Below are 20,265 nucleotides of genomic sequence, written 5' to 3' on the forward strand. Positions count from 1 at the left end.
CTTTTTAAAATCCATTTTATCCCTTCAGCAGCCTCTTCGTTTAATATACTTCGTTTAATTTTTTAACATCTATATTTTTATACTTATTTTAAACTTATTTCTTTTATATATTTATATTGGAAAATTAAAATATTTTTACTGTTTGGAGTCTGATACATTATATTTTTCCCCAGAGCTTTAGGGTGATTTCCTTTGTAGAGAATTTGTGTTTGCTTCTTCCAGCTCCCTGTACTATATATGGTTCTAACCAGGGACTATTTTGCATTAAAATCACATTTTTCAGCCTGTCAAGTGCCTCCCACAAAGGCCAGCTAGCGGGGATGGGGTTTCTGTCCTCGCTGTTACTAGAACCAAGACCTGGAGTCTCCACTTTCCCTGAAGTCTCCATTTCCATTTTGTGTTTTGTTTACCCACTAAATGTGTCACTCTTCAGGTACCCCAGATGGAATGCACAGGGGAGTGAGGAGGAAGGGGTGCTGAGCTTTCTCCTCACTTTGCAGACACCCTCGGCTGTCTCCTATCCCCATGCTTACCCCTGCTTGCCTTTCAGGTCACAGGGTCTGATGATACTTACAGCAGCAGCTCTTGGGTCAGTGCTTCCCCATCTCTTGGAACTCCTGCTTGCTCAGTGTCATGGGATCTATGCCATGTGATAATAAAGGTTTTTAAGAAAATATAATCTAGCATATTTATTTTTCTAGATCTCTTTCTCTGTCTGCCCCTCTCCTTTTCCCCCATTTTTGTGTGTCTTTCTCATGTATACCTATACATAAAATCATTAATATTTTAATTAGATACTTCAAAAAATATTTCTGTGAATTTTTCATCAGAATAAATTCTGTTATTTTCAATAAAATTTAGTATTATTTTTAATATTATAATTAATTTATCTTAAATATGATTTTGGCCGGCTGTAGCTACTATTTTAAGTTTTGTGCACATTATATACATCTGGATTCCATATTTCTTTTTTTTACCCATTTTTCAAAGAGAAATCTCAGACAAACATGGAAATGACAGCAGCGTTTGCTTGTGTTAATACTATTACACTAACACTCCAACACCTTTGCAGTTGCTATCAGATCAGACTATTTTTTAAATTAAATTAAGATAAAAATAATATGGAAACTCTGTTTTTACTTTCTAAGGGATATTTTGTATAATCAGCACTATAGACAATATTCTGTTGCACTTATTTCTATACATGTGCGCCCACACAAAACCTCACATTTTTCTAAAGTGCTTATTTTATGTTATCCTAGAATATATTGATATAAACATTTCACATTATTTTATATAATTACTGAAGCATTCTAAACTTGCCAAAAATGCAGAAAATAGTATTAGTCGTGCTTACGTATCCTACACCAACATTAAACCATTACCAACAGTTTGCTTTACTTCCCTTACATGTGCCACATACTATTTCTCCACCACTCTGTTTTTATACTTTTGCATCTTTCTTAAGAAACAAAACTAAAAAGATACAGCTGAACAATCCTTACTTCCCGTTCCACCTCAGTGTTTTAAAAACTTACATACATTTTATACTTGTTTATAAGTTTTTGCAACTTTGTTTTATCCAGTATAATTTAAAATTGTGAGGTTTTAGCTATGCAAGTGTAGATTCAATTTAGCTGCTGTTTGAAAGGCCACTGTATGCATAAAGCAGGCTATTATGTTTGCACCTTTTAAGTGACAATTCAGTGGTCTCCACTTCTGCAAGATTTCAAACACTGCTACAGAAGTTCTTTATGTGTAAACTAGTGAATATGTATGACATTATTCTCTAAGGTCCATAATTAACCTAAAGAGTGACTGATTTAGAATTCATGCATTTTAACTTTACCAGGTATCACAATATTGTTATATAAAGTTATTGTGTCAATTTTCATGCCCTGAAACAATCAATGCACATCCTGATTTCCTTCACTTGTGCTAAGAGTTATCAGGTTTATTAATCTGTGCCTGCAATTTGATGTTTAGTTGCATTTCACTATGGGCTTATTTATATTCTCTGATTACTAAGGAAGTGGACCACCACCTTTTATGAGCTTATTAGCAATTTCATTTTTAAAAAAATTCCATGACTCACTTTTAACCTATTTTCTTAGAATTTTTTCTATGTAAGTATAGTAGTTTAGTATAGTCTGTATAATAATCTTATATAGTTGTGTTACTTATACTATTTTTAACCTCCCCCTGTGTATTTTGTACCTTATTTTATATGCTTCTTATTTCCTGTGCATTTTTCCCTATTTTCCTCTGGTCCCCTCTTGCTGATAACCCTACATCTGATCTCCATTTTTGTTCCTGTTGTAGTTGTTTGTTTAGTTTATTTTTGTTTTTGTTTTCTTAGGTTCAGTCGTTGATAGTTGTGAGTTTGTTGTCATTTTACTATTCTTAATTTTTATCTTCTTCTTTTTCTTAGATAAGTCCCTTTAACATTTCATATAATAAGGGCTTGATGATGATGAACTCCTTTCACTCACTTTATCTGCCCTCCCATTCTAAATGAGAGCTTTTGCTGAGTTGAGTAATCCTGGATGTAGGTCCTTGCCTTTCATGACTTGACATACTTTCTTCCAGCTCCTTCTTGCCTGTAAAGTTTATTTTGAGAAGTCAGCTGATAGTGTTATGGGAACTCCTTTGTGGATTATTCCTTCTCTCTTGCTGCTTTTAAGATTCTCTCCTTATCTTTATTTAATCTTGGGTAATGTAATTATGATGTGCCTTGGTGTGTACTTCCTTGGGTCCAACTTCTTTGGGATTCTCTGAGTTTCCTGGAAATCTATTTCCTTTGCCAGATTGGGGAAGTTCTTCTTCATTATGTTTTCAAATAAATTTTCAATTTCTTGTTCTTTATGTTCTCCTTCCGGCATCCCTATGATTCAAATGTTGGAATGTTTAAAGTTGTCCTGAAAGTTCCTAAGCTTCTCTTCATTTTTTAAAATTATTCTTTCTTCATTCTGTTTTGGTGGAATGTTTATTTCTTCCTTCTGCTCCAAACCATTGATTTGAGTCCTGGTTTCCTTCCCATCACTGTTGGTTCCCTGTATAATTTTCTTTATTTCACATTGCATAGCCTTCACTTTTTTCCCTATGTTGTGACCATACTCATCCAATTCTGTGAGCATCATGATTACCAGTGTTTTGAACTCTGCACCTGATAGGTTGGCTATCTCTTTGTTGCTTAGTTATATTTATTTCTGGATCTTCGATCTGTTTTTTCATTTGGCCATTTTTTGTCTCAGCATGCTGGTTAAGTGGTAAGGGAAGGAAACTTAGGTGTGGCAAGCCACAGAGCTGCATTGCAGGGCAGGGCAAGCCATAGAGCTGGGATGTGGCACTGTATGTGAGGGAGAGGTCCAAGAGGGAACAGTATTCCTTGCTCAGCTCTCCTTGGCTTTCAGTCACTTCCTCCACCACCCCCAAGTAAATCGGGCCTTCCTGGTGCTGATTTCTGGGTGTGTGGGCTTGTGTATGTTCTACGACCCTGTGGGTCTCTTCAATGAAATCTCCTGTGAGGCTAGGAGTTTCTCCCACCATCTCAACCTTCACAGGTTTTTACAGTCAGAGACTTTGAGACTTTATTTCCCCTCATTGGAAGCCTGGATTGTGTGGTCTGTCTCTCTCCCCAGTTGTTCCTTCCAGTTTATCCACACACAAATGTGGGACTGCCAGGTCTGTCAGCCATAGCCTTGCCTACTCAGGTCCTCTAGCTTGCACCTTGCCCATTTCTGCCCCTCCTACAGTTTTGATAAATGTTTCTTCTTTAACTCTTTGGTTTTTAGATTTCCATACTGTTCAACTTTCTAGCAGTTCTGGTTGTTTTTTTTAAATTTGTTTTTCTTCTTCCTTAGGTTGTTTGAGGAGGCATAGTGTGTGTACCTATACCTCCATCTTGGCCAGAAGTCTGTACTTTTACTTTTAAATTATTATAATTTTTATGTTTATATGGGCACCTTCAGGGTATCTGGATTTTATTTCTCTGTAAGTTGTGAGGCACTAGTGTTTGTGAATACTATGGATTTGTGTACTGCCACAATAGATAAAATTCTATTAGTTCTCATATTTTTTTCTAGAGCTTATTTTTAATTTTGTAAGTATAAAATCCTACATTTGGTAAGATATTAAGATTTTACTATTTTTCCTAATCTGTATAACTGTTAGTTCATTTATGTATATTACTGAATTTTCTAGAACTTCCAGTGATGTTAACTAGAAGCTTAGGTAATGAACTTGCTGACTTGTATCATTACTGACTTATAATGGAAATGATTCTGAGATTTTACCATTAAGTATGACAGTTCGTGGAGACTTGGAATGAAATGTCAGTGAGGTAAGGAAAGCAATTTCTTCTAGTCATCTGCCCCCAAAGCTCTGGGAACACCCTCTCACCATGTACAGATGGTAAATTTTACCAAAGATTTTTAACCATCAAAGTTTACCATATTTTCATCTTCTGAAACTATCAATGAGCTTGTTGATATAACACGGGTTTGTTGCTATTGCTTTTTGTGTGGGTTAGGGATTCAGGGACTCTGGAAAGTAAAGGTAATTCAGGTGTTACATTACTTTAAATACTTAACTGTCAGCTTATTAAAATAAAAAAATCAAACTTTTTAGCATGATTTTAAGGTATATTTATAGCTTAATTAATTAAATACCTTTAAGCATTTTGAGTGATGTTTATAAATGTAATATATTCAAATTTATTTTAATCATCTCAATTACCTGATCTACTTGCATTACTAACTTCACAGGTATATATTAAAAATCTAATAAATTAATATAGGTGGCAATTTTTACTTTTTTTAAAAAAGATTTTATTTATTTATTTTTAGAGAGAGAGGAATGGAAGGAGAAAGAGAGGGAGAGAAACATCAATGTATGGTTGCCTCTTGTGCGCGCCTTGCTGGGGACCCGACTTGCACTCCAAGCATGTCAGCTGATTGGGAATTGAACCACAACCCTTTGGTTCACAGGCCCACACTCAATCCACTGAGTTATACCAGCCAGGCCTAGGTGACAATTTTAAATTTCTGTTCTGTTTCAATACCACTTACAAAGTTAACAAAATTTCAAAACTTAACATATTAAAATTTTTCTCTTACATCATTTTGAATTGAAATTAAAATGTAAGTCTGTTTTGTATTTTAAGACATCAACAGATGACTTTAAATACTTAATATGTACATGGGTTTTTTAAAATGTATCAGAATGATTGATTCCACAATTTAATTCATTTTGTCTCTATATTTTTAAAATAATTATGCAGAGTAGATATAGGTACTTAAGCATTACGAGAAAATTTGCATTGTCCTAAATGATTATGGGGCTATTTTCCCAAGGGAATTGTGGGCATTACCCCAGACGGAGGCTGGTTAATGTTAGACCCGGAGTTGTGGATACGCAGGACTACCTATCTTACTCCTCGCACTCTAATAGTAAGCCCTTTTTATTGTTGTGATGTCCTGTATCACAGACAGGGGCTGTCATTTAGCCCAATCTCCAACTCTGAGTTGTAACATTTTAAAAACAGTAAGTTGCCACTTGATTGCTTCTATCTGAGTTTTACATGTGCTTCTGGCCACTGGGACCACAAATATTAGGAATAAGTCAATGTTATTTGATAAATGTGGGCTGTCTTGTGGTTGTGACTTGCTGTCCCATTTACTTAGGTTATTCTGTGAGAGTGAAAACATCAATTGATGGTATTTCTACTGTTGACTCATATTTAATTTGATGGTATCTGTATCAATTATGTTGTATCATAATTTAAAAAATATTTTTGGAACCCATGTGCCAATACTGTATACAAGATTTCTTTTTAAAAAAAATTAATTAATTTATCTTTAGAGGGGAAGGGAAGGAGAGAGGGAGAGAAACATCAATGTATTGTTGCCCTTTGCGCATTCTCTGCTGGGAACTGGCCTGCAGGGAACCGGCCTGCAACCCAGGCATGTGCCCTCACTGGGAATCGAACTGCAATTGTCTGGTTCGAAGGCCTGAGCTCAATCCACTGAGCTACACCAGCCAGGGTCAATACTTTATACAAGATTTCTTACATTTATGTTTAAAAGTGAGATTGGTCTAGAAATTTCCTTGTACTTACCATCCTTCCTTGTTTGAAATCAAGGTCATTGTAGTCTTATTTCATGAGTTAGAGAGATTTTCTTCCTCTTTTTCTCTTTCATTTGTGCAGTTTATATAAAATTGGGACTATATTTTTTAAGGTTTGGGAAATGTTGTTTATGTAGATCTGTTCCTTTGTTTTATTTGTGGGTACATTTTTCCTATTCATTTAATTACATTGGTTTGGAATCCCCTTTTGTTTTTCTACTTATTCTTTTATTTGTATAATTTGTGTTTTTCTGAAGTGTATTTTTTAAGTTTATTAATGTAACATTCACACAAAGTGTATTTTTATACTTTTAACTAAGTATGAATTATATGACACTATGTAAATTCTCTTGTTATTTATGTACCCATTTACTTTATTTTTATTCTCTAAAGTTTTTAAAGGCTTGTCCATTTTTTGACCTTTATGAAGAAAAAAAGCTCAATTTTCTGACTCTTTTTACTGGTACTCTCTTTTCTATTTTACTAATATTGCATTCATACTTATTACACTAAACATTCTGAAATTTGGGAGTCATTTATAGTTAATTTAAAACATTTTTCCATTGGAAGTTTTCCTTAACAATTTTGCTAGTCGTATTTTCTAATATATGCATTTATGTCATCTTATTTTTCTGCAAATAAAAATTTAGCTATATTATGCAAGATAATTTTAGGAAGTGCTTGCATTTTACCATTATTATCTCATTATCACTATAATAGTATGCCTTGATTACTGTATTTATGAAATTTTGTAACTTCCAAATTATTATTGTTATTTTTATTATTATTTTAATTTATTTGACTAAGAAATCTACATTTACACTAGAAATTGCCACTGTCTGGGTAGTATCTCTTTTTTACTTTATTATTTTACTTTCAGTGAAGACATTCTCCTTGGCTTGGTTGTGTTCTCACCCCCATTCCATGTATTCTAGTTTTCCAGAACTTCCATTGGCTTATATGTTGAACATTTTCACTGTCTCAAATGCATGTTCCTCTCTTTCACTGTCTTCCTACCTACCTACCTATATTTTTGGTCACACTTCTGCATTGTTTCCCTGGTTATGTTCTTACAAGTTTTTAAAATATATTTTTGTAATTATATTATACATGCTTTTAAATCTACCTATTAATTTTTAACATCAACAACTGTATATTTTATTTCTTTAAATTCTAGCAGCTTTCACTTATTCTTTTCCATTGTCTTATTTTTTTCCTAGGGCTTTGATCATATTTATGCTTCAGAGCATTTTCATTATATTCCTGTAAAAATAGTTTTTTAGGTTTCCATTCATTGTTATTCCAAGTCACTGAGTTTAAGACTTTCTTTTGGTTCTTCATGGTGGCATTCACGGCTGTCGAACTGGGTAACTCATGCTGGGAGGCTGTTTTCCTTAGCAAGGGTCCCTTGTGGCTCAGATTGCAAGCATCTACCATTATCAAGGTGTTTTTTGTTGTTGTTGTTTTGGCTTTTGCCAAAAGCCCCAGGCAAGTGACTGGCCTGAGGATAATTCTTCAGTTCCTGTTTTAATCTGGTGGTTCTTGGACCTTGTAAGTAGTGTAAATACCCATTCTGAGAACATGTTCCAGGTGTATGTTTATGGCTTCAAATTCTACCAACTTTTCTTCACCACAGCTCAGGCTGAAAAAATCCTTAGTATTGTTCTCAATGCATACATTTCATACCATTTTAAGTAAGTGGACCGTGTTCTGATACTGTTCCCCATAAATTCATCATGTTTCTTGCAAAAGGGTCTTCCACTTATCATTACAGTTTATCTATAGCACTGGACCTAGAAATCTACATATTTATTTTAACCCAATTAGAAACTAAAATTATTAAAACTACTTGAATATCTGACATATTAATGAATTACTTATCTATACTGGCTAATGAAATTCCAAAATGTTTCATGTTATTCCATTCTTATTTCAGTTTTGTTAGCATAATTGTTAACAAAATCTGTTTATTGCCTTAACAATAATAGAGACAAAGAATCATTTTATATTTAGTTATTTATGTAATACTAAGATGCTAGAAATTTTTATTAGTACAAGCTAGAATAGTATTAATATGTTGTTGTGGGGGCAACTTCTTTCAAGAGGTCCCCCCGGTGCCACGGACACGCGTGAATGAGTAAATATGGCCGAGACATGCTGGATCTGTTTGGGGAGGAGGAGTGGGCTGTGGCCAGTTTCTCCGAGGAGAAAAAGGCCCTGAGTGCCCTCTTCCATAGCCTTTTATTGGGTTGTAATACACAGGAATACAGGGCGGCAAGGATCAAACAGTAGATAACATTTCAAAGAGATCTGAGGGTTTCAGTCTGAGTCAGTGTCTGTCAGGAAGAGAGTTTGCAGAAACTTTGGGAGACATACTCATTTCCTCTCAGACCCTTATCATATGAATGAAAGCACTCTTAGCAGAGCAGATTTCATAGGTTTATCAGCAAGTTTTTGTGGTGCCAGATTTTTCCCCAGGGCACGCTCTGGCTAGGCAAGGAGCTGCACCTTTCCCCTTCAGGTATTCAGGCTTAAGGGGGTTAGAGCCAGGAAGCGCTTCTCTCAGAGAACATGGGGACTCAGGTTTTGACAAAACTGGGGGGCAAGAGTCCATTACTCTCTGTTGCAGCCCTTAAGTCCTTCCGTGAAGGCCTCCCAGGTGATCAAGTCTGGCTTAGGTTGCCCTGCTGTGAGGGGTCTTACTCGTCATTGACTTCCGACCAAGCTCTGGGGGCTGGGAGAGGAACTGAGGCAGCATTTGCTACCAGAGACAGGCTTTGTCTCCTGTGGCTGGCATTCCAGAGGTCGTCTCTTGCCCTCAGCTACAAGGGGTAGAGATACAATTCCTACAACTAGGCAGAGCAGTCTACAACATCTTGTCACATATTTTAATTACTATATATGAAGTACCATATTTTTTGGACTATCAGATGCACTCCACCCAAATTTTGGAGGGAAAGTTGGGTGCGTCTTATAGTCTGAATATAGCTTACCTGGCTAGTAAATGCAGTTTACATTTACATTGGTGAAGTATTATGTTATTTATATTATTAAATATTTTACCACATTTTTTGCTTCAAAATTTCCCCCCTATTTTCCTCCTCTAAAACCTAGGTGTGTCTTATAGTCCTAAAAATACAGTATATGAAAGTCATGGTGTATAGCCACCAAATACTACAAAGACTGAATTGAGAAAATTACTCATTTCTTATATTTTAAAAAAGTTGCCTTTTCTCAATAACTTTATAATAACACAATATATGTCATACTTTGTTAGCTCCCATGCCTGAAAATACATGAAATAGTTTTTTTTAATCCTAAAACACATTTATCTTGCTAAGTGATGAAGTCTTATTCATTAAGAAATGGATAACTCTCTAATATTTTCCTTTCATCACTCTAATATTTCCTTTGAGATATTATTTCTTACCTTGGCAAAACCAGTCCTCATAATATCTCCTTCAAATCTAAGTGTCCAAACCACATTGGGAAACATGTCTCAGAACTGGTGAAAGCCTCGCTTACACACAGGCTTAAGGCTTAAATCAGAATATGGTGATGGAAAAGAGAACTAAGAAGCACATGAAAAAAACCACAGGGTGCTGGAGCCACAGGGCCCTGCTACCCTCTGGGTGCCACCAGGTCCAGGTGAAGCTTTGCTTTGCGGCTCCTTATATTTGCTGGCTTATCACTTCGTTCACTCACAGGTGCTCTAGGATCAAGAAAGCCAGTAACAGTAAATCTGCCAAGTCCTGGGGCCATGGAATTTTTGACTGTCTTGGTGTATAGGAAAAGAATGCGGAGAAAGAGAGCCCAGAGTGTGGACTGAGCCAGACAGTCCTCATTCATACTCTCCCCTCCTGAGCCTCTGTTGTCCCTCTTTGTGTGTTTCCTCTTTCATCAGCGTTCCACTTCCCTCCTCAGTTTGAATGTCTGCTAACGAGCCACAGCCTGCTTTGGCAGGCTTCCACAAATCCAAGAGCCACCACCTCCAAGGGCTCCAAGTTCTAATTAAGTTTGTCCCTCACCACAAAAACATAATAAACAAATGAATCATTTGGTCTTGTGTAATAACTTGGTAAGACTAAAAAGTATTCTTGAAACTTTTTCTAACTTTTGTTAACTCCAGTGACCACTTATCATTAAAATATATCAGAATAGTTTCTTCCCAACTCCTAATCATGAGATCCAGAAAAGAGGTTCACCAAGATGAGTGGGTACCAAACCAGGCATCCTGAGAAATAAGAAATGCTGTAAGGATGATGCCAACATCAAAAGAGTCACAGTTAGAGATAAAATACAGGCCATGTAAATATGAATTTGGAGCCAACGAGATAAACTCAGTGAGCGGTGAGATTAGAATCAGTGAGGAGGTATCGGTGGTAGAGCGAGGAGCTGCTGGGAAAAGGGACCCTTTGCTTCAAATAATTTTAAACTAGAAGGACAAATAGGAGGAACAGAATCAGCCAATTCTGAGGACAAATAGAATTGAACCAGTTCCTGTTTTCAGACACAGCCTGAAATAAAATGTATCATCACTTTAGCTAATACAGAAAATAAATTAGAATAATGGGATTTCACAAATGCTTACTTACCTGCATAACAAGAAGCTGACCTTTCTCCTTCTGGTTTATTATAGATGTATATGGCTCACTCAGAGTCCCCTTGTGCATAAATTCTCAGTAATGGTTTATTTTTTCATCACAATGATGGGGTTCCTCTATTTCTAAGTCAAAGGGTCTCTGTCCCATTTAATTTCCTTTTTATAGATGTTTAGCCTCTCCTCCAAAGTTTACTGGAATTAACAATCTAATCCAATGAGAAAGAAAGTCCCATGTCCTCAAATGTGTCATTACACCACACTTGAAGAGTTATGTCAAAATGAAGACCTCAGACTTGTTTACTTCATTAGCTTGGGGAAGTTTGTGAACTTGGCCCTCTCATTTGGTGAATATATTGGTATACACACATACACATGTGTACATGCATGGATACATGCACACACACAAAGTCACCAAGATAACCATGGCTGCTTATTCTAGTGTGAAATATAAGTTAAGTTAACAAAGTAGACTTAATGTTTCATTATTTACACTAATAAAGTTGATACTGTAAGCTCAAATGGAACAGTAAGTGAAAACACAAGTTTGAGGTCTTCTGTGCCAGTTATGGGAAGCATAGCATTGGCCTCATTTCATCTCACTTGCCTGGTGTGCAAGATGGGAATAATAATAGCATCCTCATTTGTTGTTGAGAAGCCTTCCTCAGATTAATGTACTGAGAGGTGAACTGAGGAGATCAGAAGCCACAGCACACGCACTTAATCTTACTTCTCTGTCGACCTCTTTACAAAACTAATTGTCTGTGGTTCCTAACAATTGTGTCTGGCATTAAGTAAGCTACCAATAAATATTAGTTATAATTGATGACTCCTTTAAACATGATAGCATCTGGTATTCCTTGAATTCATGCTCCTTTAAAACACTAAGTCTTTTAAAGAATTAACAAATGAAGAGAAAAATTGTTCATTGTCTTAGTTTGGGTTCCCCAGGAGCAGACCCTGATCAAGGGGTTAAGTATAACCCAAAATATGAGCTGTTCTTTTTTCTTTCCTTCCTTGGAAAGCAGAGATATGTAATTGCTTTATGTTGGATTGGCTTTCATCCCCTATCATGCTACAGTCGAAACAGGAATGGAATGGCAAACAAACAGATACTACTATTATAACAAATTACTTCCTCAGACAGAGAAAGCATGCATGTTGTTAAGAATTTAATAGCACTAATAATTATTGCTTTCATGTGCTCTAAGTAACCACCTTCCGAAGAGCAGAACTCTCACCTGCCTTGCTCACTCCTGTATCACCTTACACAGCAACAGACACAGATAAGATGGAGAATAGACACATGTCAACTGATTATTCATAGTAGAGCTTCTCATTCCCAACTGTATTTCTAGCCAAAGAAAGACAAGCTGGGGTCAGTTTTAATGACCAGTAAATGTTTAATTCTCCCTGCAAAGTTGACTGAGTCACTAGGCATACTATATTTTTGGATTGCCATGTTTGTTAATGTGAGCTGTGGCTATACTTTAAATTATAAGTCTGTTCTGGTCACATTAAATATACATTTAGTTCTACATCAGTGGCCAGTTTTACATTGGAAATTTACTTAATTTCTGGTTTGAAGTGTATTTTATTGTTCCAGAGAGCTTGATATTTAAGGTAATCCAGATTTCTTTTTTTCTGCTGTATTCTCTCCAAATAACTTCTGCAACTCCCATTGAGCAGAATGATTTTGCAAAAAATGTTTTGATGGAAAATACACCCACATACACAGAATGTGGATTCACTTTGTCCATAGAATCTATGAATTATACCATTATCATTTATGGTGTTTATTTTCTACCCTTTCCAGTGACACTTATGGGAGACAATGACTCAGCAGTGGAATGTTATGTTGTCCAGGTTCCAAATTCTCAGGCTGGTGCTAGTGAAGACTCCAGCGTTGAGAATAAATGTTCTTTGAATGAATTCTCTGTACCTGTGACTATTGACAAACCAACATAAGTCTCTAAAAAAGAAGAGGAATAGGAAGAGAAGGGGAAAGAGGAGGAGAAGAAAAGGGAAGAAGAAGAAAGGGAGAGTAGGTGCCCCGTGTTGGAGTTCGCTGTCTTTATAATAAGTGGCTAGCAAACCAGACATGTGTCAGCACGTTGGCAGCCTCTTCCTTGTATTTTTCTGAAATCTCTGTGACTAAATTCAATGAGTAACAGTCAGTATATAGATGATAAAGTAAATGAGACTTTAAAGTGAAAACTAATATTGAAAAAAGGATTAGGAAGGAAATTATAAAGAGGTTTTTTTCTGGAATAGCTGTAAAGGAAATGGGATTGTTTATAGAAGTAGATGTTGAAAGCAGAGTGCTTACTATTAATATCTACAATCGTTACCTAATAGATTAGCTCTTTTTGTTTCCAACAGCAGCTCCAGAATTTATCTATATATTAGATATTTCCTTGGAGGGAACGATGTAAGTCTAAAAATACAACCATGGTTGATGGGTTGTTTTTAACAAATACAATTCAATGCTGGTAAAAGTCTCAGAGACAAAACACAAGAAGCATATCCTTTATGTCTCTCAATCGGCTCTGTCTCATTTAGAGATTCACGTCTTCCTCAGGTTCTCCCACCTCCACCTGGAAATCTCAGCTGTGGATGCTGGTGGACATGTTTCACTTTCTTGCTGGCAGTGTTAGAGAGTGACAGTGTGGAGCTGTGCGGCGGGTACAAGTGAGACATGAAATGAAAGATCTTTGCGTGTGGCTGCACAGAGGCCATCTAAAAGGTGGGAGTACCACTGCTGAGCTCTTGTGGTCTGAGGAAGAGCTTGGCAGCAACCAAGGACACCTTGCTGCCATAGTGGAACTGCATGATTTTTTATAAAAGGGTTTTATCTTTCTCTTCCAGACATGCTCTCCTTCCAGATAGCCAGCAGTGGAAAAGACTGGAGGAGGAAGGGAAAAGGCAATTCTCAGCCCCCGGCTGAGAATTCTTTGAGAAAGGCAAGGAGGCTGATGCAGGGGCCAGGAATGTCATGGAAGTGGGGTTTTAAGAAAGAAAAAGTGATTTTTGATTAAGTCCTGTCCCTGGCTGTCAGGGAACAGGGGTTATGCTATGTAGTCTATTCCCATCCAATTGGCCTGAACTGACACCTGTCTCAGGGTCTACCAAGATTTACTCCAAACATGTCCAGCTCCTCTCCAGATGGCTACTGGAAATGCTGAGGTCATCTTGGATGTGCTTCTAATAAAAGATCCTTATCTCTGGGTCTCAGTCAGCACCCCATGAAGGCAGAGCCCCCATCTATCTTCAACACTTTGATTCCAGAGTCTGTACATTGCCTGGCATGGAGTGTGCATGTAATGAATACTTGTTGAGTGAATAAATCCATAAATGCATGAATCAGAAAAACCTCCTGAAAAATTTTCTTTTTCCTGTAGTCATTTTAGGTTCTTTGGCTGGGGCCTATAAATCAAACAGACAGAAGAGAGGTTAACAAGAGAAAAAGAAGTAGATAATGTGTGCACCATCCATACGTGGGAGAACTTGGTGATGGCTGCAGCATCGTTTCAGCCACTCCCAGTCTCAGTCTTCTAATAAAGGGCCTTGTATTCTTGACTTAATTTTCTTTCTTCTCTGACTGTGTAAAGGCATTGAAATAGGGGTATAAATCAAAACTTCTAGGTTGTCTCTCAGACATAGGTCAGAAGACAGCTCCCTGAATAATGAACTAAGGGAATGTGTTCACTTAAATTTAGTAGAACAAATCAACATACAAACGTAGGCTCAGAGATAATTTATACGGTGTCTGCATGACAGCCTCACAACATTTATAAGATTAAAATAGAGAAAGGAAAAAAGAGGAAGAAAAGTCAAACCTTTCAGTTTCAACCATTAACTCCAACAAAGCTAAAATTGCCAACCAGTTGGACATTGCTGTTTGAGTCTCCTATGCAGATAACTGTGCTTGGTTTGAAGTAATTTTTAAATGTGACAAGCCTGCTGCACAGTTCCTTGAAAAAAGAGTGCAATAGCTAGGGAAATGCTTGCTGCTCTAACAAGCATGCATACAAACCTATGAATTGGGTCCAAATGATAGAGATCTGTTTCTTCCTCAGAGATTGCCCAGGAATGGGTGTTCCTAGTTGGTGGTTGGCTCTCCTCTAAGCTGTGCTTCAGAGAGCCAGGTCCTTACATCTTGTGGATCCACTTACTTTGAAACTCTCAAGGCCACCATGCTTGTGTGCATCAGGGGAGGCAAGGGGAAAAGAACATTCATGATTGTGCATGAAAGAGTTTTATTTTCAAAATAAAGGGCATGTAAGGGGTGTGCATCACTTTTGATCACACTTAATTCATTGTAAATTTGTCGCATGACCACAAGGAATCCTGAGAAACGTAGCCCTGATATTTTTGCAGGAAGAAGATGAAGAGGGTAGTAAATTGCGAGGGGTGTGGTGTTAGAAATATTGGCCTTGCCAGCATAAGAAGCATTCTGTGACATCCTCTCCTCTGCCTTCATCACGAATGATTGTAAATTTGAGTGGTCAAGAATCACGGGTTTTAACAACTTAATCAGAATTCACATATTTCAAACTCTCATTTTCAGGTAAAAATAGCCTAAGAGGCAAAATTAAGTCTTTAATGACCATGCAACTTATCTAATAATAGGTCTTTAATGACCATGCAACTCATCTAATAATAAAATGTATTAAAATACATTTTTTTAATTTATTAAATTTATACCTTAATGTGTTTTCTACCACAATTTATAATCCAATATTTGATTTTTTTTATTATAAGCTCTTTCTTGGACATATTCAAATGAGCAATCTTGAATCACTAGGGGTTTAGAAAATAATAAAAATGTAGGGATTATGTCTATTAAAAATTATTGGGACTAAATGGCAAAATCAAAAGACAAAAATGTATTGATGAAAATAAATGAACTCATGAGTAGCTATGACTCACATACCTCCAGCTCTTTTGAAGGAGAATACTTTTCAACTCAGTCATGTTCTTAGCCTACTCACATTTTCTGTACTTCATCACACTTATAGAGCAAAACCATTTAAACATATAAGAAATAAGAAGTTGAACATTTTTCTTTATATATTAGAATATGTACACAGAGTGAATTCAAGAAGTAAATGAAGTTAAAAACCACTTATTGTCAGCAGAAATTGTTCAATATCCATCACACTGAAACTATTGTTATTTCTTGGCAGACAGTTTTTAGTTCAGAAATAAAAATATTAAACTCCATTCACCAGGTTAAATCATTTAGTTAACTTAGTTGGACTTTATAGGTAACATCATATTAAGTTCACTAAGATTCCGCACTATTCATTTATTTATTAAAGAAGTATTTATTGAGACTCAGTTAAGTATCAGGGATATACTAAACACAAAGTTTATGTCTAAAAGACTGCTTTTTTGTGGAAATTAATTTTGTTAGGTATTTGCTTTTTTGTTTCATGCTAGACTTGGAAGTTTGATAATTCCTCTCTTTATATAAACTCAGAGCCAAAAAAAATGTATCCACATTTTATGACCCACAATACCGATGTGGTGTGGATTAAATGCCTGTGTCCCCCAAAACCCATATGTTGACGGCTAACCTCCAGTGGCACTGTATTTGGCGGTGGGGCCTCTGGGAAGTAATGCGTTGACATGATCATGAGATGGAGGCCCTGTGATGGGAAAGTGCCATGATAGGAGGAAGAGAGAGCTCTCTCTCTGCCATGTGAGGATACAGAGAGGAGGTGGTCACCTACAAGCCAGAAAGAGATCCGTCACCAGGAACCAAATCAGGTGGCACATTGATTTGGGACTTCCAGTCACCAGAGCTGAGAGAAATAGATATTTATTATTTAAGCCACTGAGTCTGTGATATGTTGTTATAGCAGCCTGAGCTAAGACATGAGGCTTTCATGAAATTATGATGGGGCATTTAACAGAACAAGAGGTGTTTCTTAGAAAACATAGAGGTTGTGTCTGCCCGAGGATTTGTGGTCTACTTAATAAAAAGTAAGACTCTGCACTGTAAAAAGGTGAAAACCAGGAGATGTTAATGTACACAACAAAATGCAAACATTACAAAGACCATATTCATTTCTTTGCAAAATATCTTGATCTCACTTTGAAATATGAATTATGGAACAGTATAATATAATTCCACTTTGGTAAGTGAAAAGATAATTTTATCAGGACAATATATTGCAAAAGGTTACAAGTTATGATGACTGGTTATCATAATTATTGGTGTGCTTTAAAACCTACATGTCAGGTTTTCATTTTTTTCTCCTCAGTGCTCTAGAAAAATACCTGGGAAAGGGAGGTTGAGAGGTGCATTTTAAAATCCAGAGTGGTTCTCATTAATTTGTACCATAGTGCTTCTCAAGCACATGGACTGACTGGGTCAGGCACAGGGATAGACCCTAGGGAGACAGAGGTAAAAAAATCTGAAGTCTCTTTGTGACTTAAAGTCTGGAGCTTTGTAATTTATAAATTGTATCATTTTAATCTTATAGAGTGTTCCAGCTACAAAAGTGTGTTCTGATCCTTGATTACTTATGTAATGGAGGAGAGGTGGGGCGAGGTGCCCAGAGGGTTTGAGTCATTGAGTTGGAATAAAACTTGAGGTACTTAGTGTTTCATGTTACATTTTTTCGGGGGGTACCAAATTACTTCATTTGAAGAAATGGTACACATGAAAGACATAAGTGGATGATTTGGTACAAGTTATAGAAAAGCTAAAGGTAACTCCCACATGCATGTACTGCTTTGGTGACCAGGAAAGACACCCCCGTGGCTGTGGGAAGGCAGCCTAAAGCCAATCTCTCTACTGTCTCCCAGAGTGTGCTTGTCACAGACATCCTCTGCCAGGCCAGATCCAGGGGACCCTAACCTGAGCACATTGGTTTTGTGGTCATCCAGTTCTTTGATGGACTTACTCATCCAGGTGGTGAGTCTCAATGAAGCCACACAAATGAGGGTCATTTTTTTCAGTGGCCAGTTTGTATAAATCCAGTAGTGACTGATTCATACTTTTTCCAAGTGTAATGCATACTCCATTACACTCAGCCCATTCTCCCAGTCATCACGGTCTGGTTTCTTGATATCCTGAAGGAAGATTCAGCCACCTCATTGCTCCTGCAGCTTCATCAGTTCCTCAGCATGTTCCCTTTTCTCATGAAATTGGTGAATAAAATATTTGGCAAAGTTCTTCAAAGCCGCATCTTCATGGTCAAAGTAGTAAGACATGGACAGGTAGACATACTAGGAAGCATGAGCTCCATGTTGATCTGGCAGTTGCAGATGGCCTCAAAATCCTGGTGGTAGTTCTGGTGCACCTTCGAGGTGGATGTGGTCATTGTGACAGGCAGCTGAGAACAGGCAGCTTTGCCCATCGTGATGACCATATGGTGGAGTGGTGGCCGGGTGTGGGGGCCTTGGGCCAGTCCAAGGGCACTGTGAGGAGGTGGCAGAGAGATGGATCTGGCGGGCTGGCTGGGATACGTATCCAGCACTGGGTTCCATTCAAGCACCATTGAAGCAGAAGACCATGGCAACTCTTGGGAAAGGAACACTGTCTCATGTTACTCTTGAGTTAGAGTATCTTCCACGGACAAGACACTTAAAGATCTTCTCTCCAACATTTTCATTTCTGCACAGCAACATATTGCATAGATTGCTGTAGTTTATGTATAAGGTTAAAATGGTGTAGCCAGAATTGTTTTTTTCTTTTTCCTGTAATCACGGGCTGTACTACAATAACTGGAAAAAATGTGCAAATATCAAGTCTTGTCCATTCTGCAGATACTGGGGGAAAATGCGCATCTGGTGCACGCCCTGCAGAGACAGACAACTAGTGAGGACCCTAAAAATATCTAGGCAGTTTAAACAGTGCACCTATGGAAAATGAAGGGGAAGTATTTACATATGTATTTTTTTCTTATCCTAGTTGTATGTATAGCAGAGCATTTGACTATAACTTGACACAATGATTTTGAGGTACTTCATCTTATAATATTTAATAGTTCTTAAAGACTGACCATTTGGACAAAATTATTACCCCAGGGCTCAGCTGCTTCTTCAGGTTAGCCAAATATTTTGAGTCTGGAAATATGACTGGAAATTACATCAAAAAAGATTTTTGCCTGAATTATCTAATACTTCCTCATTTTGGGGTAAGCCAAAAATACTCTCATAGAACCCATGTGCTGTTTCTGCTTTTCATCTGCACTGAAACATGGAGAAACTGTGGTCAGAGTTTCAGTACCAGAATCCTATGTGGTGTGTTCTTCTTAATTCCTTGGCGAAGGGCTGTTCTATAGTGGTTGCAATTCAGGGTGAAATCTGAGATCTGGTTTTCTCTCTTGGCTGCACTGGATCAGCTCTCCTTGACTTATTAAAAAGGAAACATCAACTTTCCAATTTACTCTCTAAAATTGGTTGCTGCAGCTCCCTGCTGGAGTGGAAAGGCACCATCTGTTTTAATAATACTGATGGTGGAAGCGGGAAAAGGTTGTGAAATGCCACTGGGAGAGCTCTGGGCAATCACAGTTCCATTTGGAGAATTGCCTTTTAAGTTCATGACTGTATGTGAAACCTGGCCATGCCAGGTAGAGGATTAGTCAACCCATACTCACAGGCTGGGGGAAGAATGGATCGAGCTTGCACATACAGGCAAACCAGCATGGAAAAGCTACCTGAACACAAAACAAGCAGGGGGAATGCAGGACAGCAGAAACAGTAAAAGACAAATGGTCGGGGTCCGCCAAAACTTTATAAGGTTTCTTTTTTTAAACATTCAGATGTTGTTTGTTGTGTTTGGCCACTGATCATAATTGGAAGGTGAGAAAGTCTCTTCACGATCCTAAGCACCCCTTCCTAAAACAGTTAATCTCTGATGGGGGAATACCCTTTTCCTGCCACTGAAACAAAGATTTCATTTCTCAGCTTTGAAAACTCTGCAAACCACTCATCACTCACCCAGCTGCTGGGTGGACCAATGGGTGCTTACCAGGAATGGGTGTTGAGTAATAGTACAAATATAGCTATATACAATGTACACAAACAAATATATATTCAAACACACACATACACACCAAAACATACAGACCCATGTACCATACACACATAATACAAATCACAGTCATAAATATACACATACACATGCACACAGACAAAACACACACAATCATTCAAACACAAGGCACACAAAACCCCGCATACACATACATGTGCAGATATGTACACACAGACTTTTGGGAGATTCCCAACCTTCTAGGAAAAGGGATCTCAGTCGACTTCAACACCTTTCACAGGCAACACCTGTTGTTCCATTTTGCTTCTTTCCAGTGGTCTGAAATGCAAGATGCAAATTCACGAGCACCTTCTGGACTCAATCTCGTGTAAAAGGGTGTTTTAACTTATTAGACTCTGCCCCTAAGACCAGCGCTGATTTTTAAATGTAATCCTGAAGATGCTCAGGGGTGACTTAGCAAAATTTAACTGAGTATTAAAAGACGAGCTTAGAACAGCAGGTGTGATCCTGCGAAGATAAATATAAT

Source organism: Artibeus jamaicensis, unplaced genomic scaffold (assembly GCF_021234435.1).
Source record: "Artibeus jamaicensis isolate MK-2021 breed Jamaican fruit bat unplaced genomic scaffold, CSHL_Jam_final contig_426, whole genome shotgun sequence".
Lineage (NCBI taxonomy): Eukaryota > Metazoa > Chordata > Mammalia > Chiroptera > Phyllostomidae > Artibeus > Artibeus jamaicensis.